Source organism: Sapajus apella, unplaced genomic scaffold, assembly GCF_009761245.1.
Source record: "Sapajus apella isolate SASKATOON/1434 unplaced genomic scaffold, GSC_monkey_1.0 scaffold33, whole genome shotgun sequence".
Taxonomy (NCBI): Eukaryota; Metazoa; Chordata; class Mammalia; order Primates; family Cebidae; genus Sapajus; species Sapajus apella.
This window is the reverse complement of record NW_022436973.1, coordinates 6772595-6779836: the sequence shown is the minus strand read 5'-3', so window position 1 is coordinate 6779836 and position 7242 is coordinate 6772595. Positions and strand designations below refer to the sequence as shown.

Here is a 7242-nt window from a genome sequence, read left to right as displayed (position 1 = left end):
TTTTTTTTTTTTTGAGACAGAGTCTGGCTCTGTCACCAGGCTGGAGTGCAGTGGTGTGAGCTTGGCTCACTGCAACCTCTGCCTCCCAGGTTCAAGCGATTCTCCTGCCTCAGCCTCCCAAGTAGCTGGGACTACAGGCATGTGCCACCACACCTGGCTAATTTTTGTATTTTTAGTAGAGACAGGGTTTCATCATGTTGGCCAGGATGATCTCTATCTCTTGACCTCGTGATCCGCCCACCTCGGCCTCCCAAAGTGCTGAGATTGCAGGTGTGAGCTACTGCGCCCAGCCATTGTTCTTTTTTGAGATGGAGCCTCACTCTGTCACCCAGGCTGGAGTGCAATGGCATGATCTCAGTTCACTGCAACCTCTACCTCCTGAGTTCAAGAGATTCTCCGCCCTCAGCCTCCAGAGTAGCTGGGATTATAGGCACGCATACCATGCCTGGCTAATTTTTGTATTTTTAGTAGAGACTGGGTTTCACCATGTTGATCAGGCTGGTCTCAAACTCCTGACCTCAGGTGATCCACCCTCCTTGGCCTCCCAAAGTGCTGGGATTACAGGTGTGAGCCACTGTGCCTGGCCTTAATGTATTGTTTTTTGGTGGTATTATTATTTTTATTGTTTTTCTCTTCTCAATATTTTCTTTTTATTTTATTTATTTATTTGAAACAGAGTTTTACTCTTGTTGCTCAGGCTGGAGTGCAATGGGGCAGTCCTGGCTGACCGCAACCTCCGCCTCCCGGGTTCAAGGGATTCTCCTTCCTCAGCCTCCCGAGTAGCTGGGATTACAGGCATGAGCCACCACGCCTGCCTAAATTTGTATTTTCAGTAGAAACAGGGTTTCTCCATGTTGGTCAGGCTGGTCTCGAACTCCCAACCTCAGCTGATCCACCCACTTCAGCCTTCCAAGTGCTGGGATTACAGGCTTGAGCCACCATGCCCGGCCTTCTTTTCTTTTTAAAGACAAGGTCTTGCTCTGTTGCCCAGGCTGGATTGCAGTGGTACAATCACAGCTCACGGCAGATTTGACTTCCTTAGCTCAAATCATCCTCCCACCTCAGCCTCCTGAGTAGCTGGGACTACAGGTGCAAGCCATCATACCCGGCTAATTTTTGTCTTTTTAGTAGACAAGGTTTCACTATGTTGGCCAGGATGGTCTCAAACTCCTGACCTCATGATCCGCCCACCTTCGCCTCTCAAACTGCTGGGATTACAAGTGTGAGCCACCATGCCTGGCCATGCCCAGTCAATTTTTGTATTTTTAGTAGAGACAGGGTTTCACCATGTTGGCCAGGCTGGTCTCGAACTCCTGGGTTCAAGCAATCCACCTGCCTCTGCCTCCCCAAAGTGCTAAGATTACAGGCCTGGGCCACCGTGCCCAGCCAAATGAATTTTAAAATACATTGAATGTGACCCCATAGTGATTTGATAGAAAACATTTTGGTTATGTAAATATAGTTCAGAGGATCCTAGTAGGAAACCATAAGCTCTGGAAAGGACAGAATCTCAAAAGCTAAGAAAAAATGATATCAGTGAATTGTGATACAGATTGAGTGTCCTTTATCCAAAACGCTTGAGACCGGGTGTTTTAGGTATGGATTTCTCAGATTTTGGAATGTTTGTATACACATAATGAGATACCTTGGGGATAGGACCCAAATCTAAATATTAAATTTATGTTTCATATGCACTTATCCTGAAAGTAATTTTGTTTTGTGTGTGTGTATGTTTTGGGGGGTTAGGATCTATTGCTGAGAATTACTGTGATCCTGTGAGGGTGTCATAATACCTTGCTTTTTCATGCTTCCTGTATATTTACTGGTTTCAGCACATCTAGAGTAGCAATAGCTTTTTTTTTTTTTTTTGAGATGGAGTCTCTCACTCTGTCACCCAGGCTGGAGTGCAGTGGCATGATCTTGGCTCACTGCAACTTCCACCTCCCGAGTTCAAGCGATTCTCCTGCCTCAGCCTCCCCAGTAGCTGGGATTACAGGCATGTGCCACCACGCCCAGCTAATTTTTTGTATTTTTACTAGAGACAAGGTTTCACCACGTTGGTCAGTCTGGTCTCGACTCCTGACCTCGTGATCCACCCACCTCAGCCTCCCAAAGTGCTGGGATTACAGGCATGAGCCACCAGACCCTGTCTAATATATATATATTAGGCAGGGTCTCACTTAGTTGCCCAGAATGGAGTATAATGGTGTGATCATGTCTCACTGGAGCCTTGACCTCCTGGGCTCAAGCAATCCTCCTGCCTCAGCTCCCACAAGTAACTGGGACTACAGGTGTGCATAACCACACCCAGCTAATTTTTTAATTTTTTTGTAGAAATGGGGTTTCACCATGTTGTCCAGGCTGGTATATAATATTTTTAACCATTCTGTGCACAATACAAAGTTGTGACTGTGACCATCACATGTGGTGAAGTATGGAATATTCCACTCGTGGCATCATGTTGGCGCTCAAAACATTTCAAGTTTTGGAACATTTCCAAAATTTGGATTTTCAGATCAGGGATGTTCAACATGTATATAATAACAAAACACATAGGATTTGCTGGCAAGTGAAGCCCCCCATTCAGTAAATATGATGGTGTAAAGCAAGTACGAGAAATGCATCCAACCAAATAACAGCAACTAAAAAGCAAGCCACAGTGCGAAAATATACTAAGGAAATCCTATCCAGCACCTGCAGCAAAAGTAAACATGTCAACAAAATCTGGTACAAAGCTACAAAACCCTTTCCTGTGGGATATGATGTTGACACACTTCACCACTAGGGGGAGACCAAGATCACCCAGTGAATTTGGGCCACGGTGCTCAGAATTCCTGGCCCTGCTTTCCCAGACACCGGTGGCCTTTTCAGCACCTGTAAGGTCCCCCCATCTGTAAGATGCTAGCAAGCAAACTCAAGGGACCAGCAGCCCCAGGCCTATAGAGCCCTCAAGAGCCTAAATCAGCCTGGGGTACCCAAGGGCCCCACTTTGCACCATTTTCTTCCATCCACAATATGGGCATGTTGTAAGATGGTAGAAAGGGCCAGGCATGGTGGCTCACCCCTGTAATCCCAGCACTTTGGGAGGCTGGGATGGGCGGATCACTTGAGGTCAGGAGTTCCAGACCAGCCTGGCCAACATGGTAAAATCCCGTCTCTACTAAAAACACAAAAATTAGCTGGGTGTGGTGGCAGGCACCTGTAATCCCAGCTACTCAGGTGGCTGAGGCAAGAGAATCACTTGAACCCAGGAGGCAGAGGTTGCAGTGAGTGGAGATCGCACCACTGTACTCCAGCCTAGGTGACAGAGCAAGACTAGGTCTCAAAAAAAAAAAAAAAGCCAGGCATGGTGATGCACGTCTGTTAACCCAGAACTTTGGGAGGCCAAGGTGGACAACCCCTTAAGCTCAGGAGTTCAAGATCAACCTGGCCAACATGGTGAAACTCTGACTCTCCAAAAAAGAAAAAAAGAAAAAAAAAAAAACGCTGAAGCATAATTTATGTATGGAAAAATACATAAATTTCAAGCACACAACTACATGACCTCCCATGGCCTCTTAACTGGCCATCCTGACCCTCTCCTCCACCCTCCACAGGGCCATTTCAGGTTGTGCTTTCCAAGTCTATCTGACCACATCACTACCATGGTCAAAAACCTCCAAAAGCTTCTCCCGCTCTAAGAATAGAGACCCTCAGAAACAGAATTATAAGCATTCCTCACCTTTGAGAAAGAAAAATGAGGCCGGCTGCGGTGGCTGGCACTTGGGAGGCCAAGATTACTTGGGGTCAGGAGTTGGAGACCAGCCTGGCCAACACAATGAAACCATGTCTCTACTAAAAATACAAAAATTAGCTGAGCGTGCTAGTGCACGCCTGTAACCTCAACTACCAGGGAGGCTGAGGCAGGAGAATCGCTTGAGCCTGGGAGGTGGAGGTTACAGTAAGCCAGGATTATGCCACTGCACTCCAGCCTGGGCAACAGAGAAAGAACAGAGAGAGACTCTGTCTCAAATAAAATTTAAAAAAAAAAAAAAGGAAATGAAAAGTCAGATCTAAATCTGCCTTTAAGAAAGGAATCCACTTTAGTTAAAGGGGAACCATCAGGCACATAGTACTTTGACTTTTCTTTTCCTTCTTATTTTTTTAAATTTTTTTCGGGCCGGGCGCCGTGGCTCACGCCTGTAATCCCAGCACTTTGGGAGGCCGAGGCGGGTGGATCATGAGGTCAAGAGATCGAGACCATCCTGGTCAACATGGTGAAACCCTGTCTCTACTAAAAAACTACAAAAAATTAGCTGGGCATGGTGGCGCGTGCCTGTAATCCCAGCTACTCAGGAGGCTGAGGCAGGAGAATTGCCTGAACCCAGGAGGCGGAGGTTGCGGTGAGCCGAGATCGTGCCATTGCACTCCAGCCTGGGTAACATGAGCGAAACTCCGTCTCAAAAAAAAAAAAAAAAAAAAATTTTTTTCACTTTATTTTATTCCCTTCTTTCTTCTTGAGACGACATCTGTGTTTCTTAGACTGGAATGCAATAGCATGATCACAGCTCACTGCAGCCTTGACCACCCAAGCTCAAGTGATTCTCCCACCTCAGCCTCCTGAGTAGCTGAGACTACAAGCACGCATCACTATGCCCAACTCATTTTTATATTTTTGCAGAGATGGGATTTTGCCATGTTGCCCAGACTGGTCACAAACTCCTGGGCTCAAACAATTTGCCCACCTCATTCTCCCAAAGTGCTGGGTTAACAGGCGTGAGCCATCACACCTGGCCTTGGTACTTGGACTCTAAAGGACACTATTTATTCAAATACTGAGCTGCAAAATGTCTCCATCTGGGGTGATGAGAAAGTAAACTTACAACCCAGTGAACCAAGAGTATAAATTCACTCAGTATGGAAGCTGTTGGTCAACTTCAATTTGATGTCTGATTAACTTTAACCATTTACTATTGTTGAATTTCCTTTTCTTTACTATTGGTTTGTCCTTGTCCCGTGGCTGTGTGAGGCTTTTAAAAAAACCAGATAATTTGGCCAGGTGCAGCGGATCATGCCTGTAGCACTGGCACTTTGGAAGGCTGAGGGGGAAAGATTGCTTGAGGCCAGGAGTTCAAGACCAGCCTGGGCAACACAAAAGGCCCCATTTTTTCCATGGAAAAAATAAATATTCTCTTACTATCAATTTGACTTACTATAAAAGCTAATCTTTCTCATATGAAATACACAGTGATATTTTTTGAGATGGCATCTCACTCCTGTTTTGCAGGTTGGAGTGCAGTGGTGCGATCTCGGCTCACTGCAACCTCCACCTCCCAGGTTCAAGCTATTCTCCTGCCTCAGCCTGCTGAGTAGCTGGGATTACAGGTGTGTGCCACCAGGCCCAGCTAATTTTGTAATTTTTGTAGAGATGGAGTTTCACCATGTTGGTCAGGCTGGTCTCAAACTTCTGACCTCAGGTGATTCACCTGCCTCAGCCTCCCAAAGTGCTAGGATTACAGACAAGAGCCACCTCACCTGGTTTTTTTTTTTTTTTTGAGATGGAGTCTTACTCTGCCATCCAGGCTGAAGTGCAGTGGTGAGATCTCAGCTCACTGCAACTCTACATCCCACGCTCAAGCGATTCTCATGCTTGAGCCTCCAGAGTAGCTACAATTACAAGCACGCACACCACCACATCCGGCTGTATACACACACTGATTTGTGAAACATATCAGACCAACCAGGCGTAGCGGCTCATGCCTGTAATCTCAGCACTTTGGGAGGCTGAGATGGGTAGGTTCCTTGAGCTCAGGGGTTTAAACGCAGCCTGGGCAATGTGGTAAAACCGTGTCTTTACAAAAAATACAAAAATTAGCAGGACATGGCTGGGTGCAGTGGCTCACGCCTGTAATCCCAGCACTTTGGGAGGATGAGGCGGGTGGATCACGAGGTCAAGAGATCGAGACCATCCTGGCCAACATAATGAAACCCCGTCTCCACTAAAATACAAAAATTAGCTGGGCATGGTGGTGCGTACCTGTAGTCCCAACTACTTGGGAGGGTGAGGCAGGAGAATTGCTTGAACCCGGAAGGCGGAGGTTGCAGTGAGCTGAGATCACACCACTGCACTCCAGCCTGGTGCCTGGCAACAGAGTGAGACTCTGTCTCAAAAAAAAAAAAAAAAAAAAATTAGCGGGGCATGGTAGAATGAGCTTGTCGCCAAGGTACTCAGGAGGCTAAGGTGGGAGGATCACTTGAGCCTGGGAGGCAGAAGTTGCAGTGAGCTGAGATTGAGCACTGCACTCCACCCTAACCGACAGAGTGAAACCCTGTCTCGAAAAAATTAATATTAAAAAAGAAACATATCAGATAATTGTAGGAAGTCATCAAATGTGAAACGTGAAGGTGTTTTTTTTTTCTGTAACTTTCCGTACTGCTTGCCAAGCATTTGGCAGAATATGGCAGGAGCATTCTGTCACTTCTCTCTCACAATAGCCTCATGAAGAGACAGTGCTGCTACCCATTTCCCAGATAGAAAGTTAGGCTCAGGGAAGTGGGGGATGGCCCAGTGTACACCCACCTCAGGGCCCACTGGAGTCAAGATAGATCCCAAGGATGGGGCCTGAGGAACCACTGACTTGCTGTGAGCCCTGCCTGGGCCTCAGTTTGACAGTTCCCTCAGAATCACAAATCTCTGATATCCTTCTGGAGAAGTCCTGACTTCAAATATTCTGCTCCTGACATGTGTAATGGCTCCTGCCTATAATCCCAGCTCAGGAGGCTGAGGCACAAGGATCACTTGAGGTCAGGAGTTCAAAACCAGCCTGGACAACATAGGAAGACTCATCTCAAAAAAAAAAAAAAAAAAAAAAAATTATTCTCCCACCAGTCATCAAAATGTCCAGGAAATGCCAATAGTAGTCCCAGCTACTCATGCGGCTGAGGCCAGAGAATTGCTTAAGCAAGGAGGCTGAGGTTACAGTGGACCTTGATCATGCCACTGCACTCCAGCCTGGGCGACAGTCAGACCCTGTCTTTAAATAAATAAAAAAAATATTTCACCCAATCACAGTAGAAAGTTGGAACAAGAAAGCCGGCATGAAATAGCCGGGCGAAGAGGTGCACACCTGTAATCCCAGCTACTCAGGAGGCCAAGGTGAGAATCTCTTGAACCCAGGAGATGGAGGTTACGGTGAGCTGAGATCGCACTACTGCACTCCAGCCTGGGTGACACGGTGAGACCCTTTCTCAAAAAAAAAAAAA

At 46.6% G+C, this 7242-nt stretch overlaps 1 long non-coding RNA gene across 3 annotated transcripts in view; it reads right to left on the bottom strand.

The window, feature by feature from the left end:
- The window catches only part of LOC116562742, a 72537-nt gene that overhangs the window by 47759 nt on the left and 17536 nt on the right, over positions 1-7242 (bottom strand). The gene's annotated exons all lie outside the window — the stretch shown is intronic.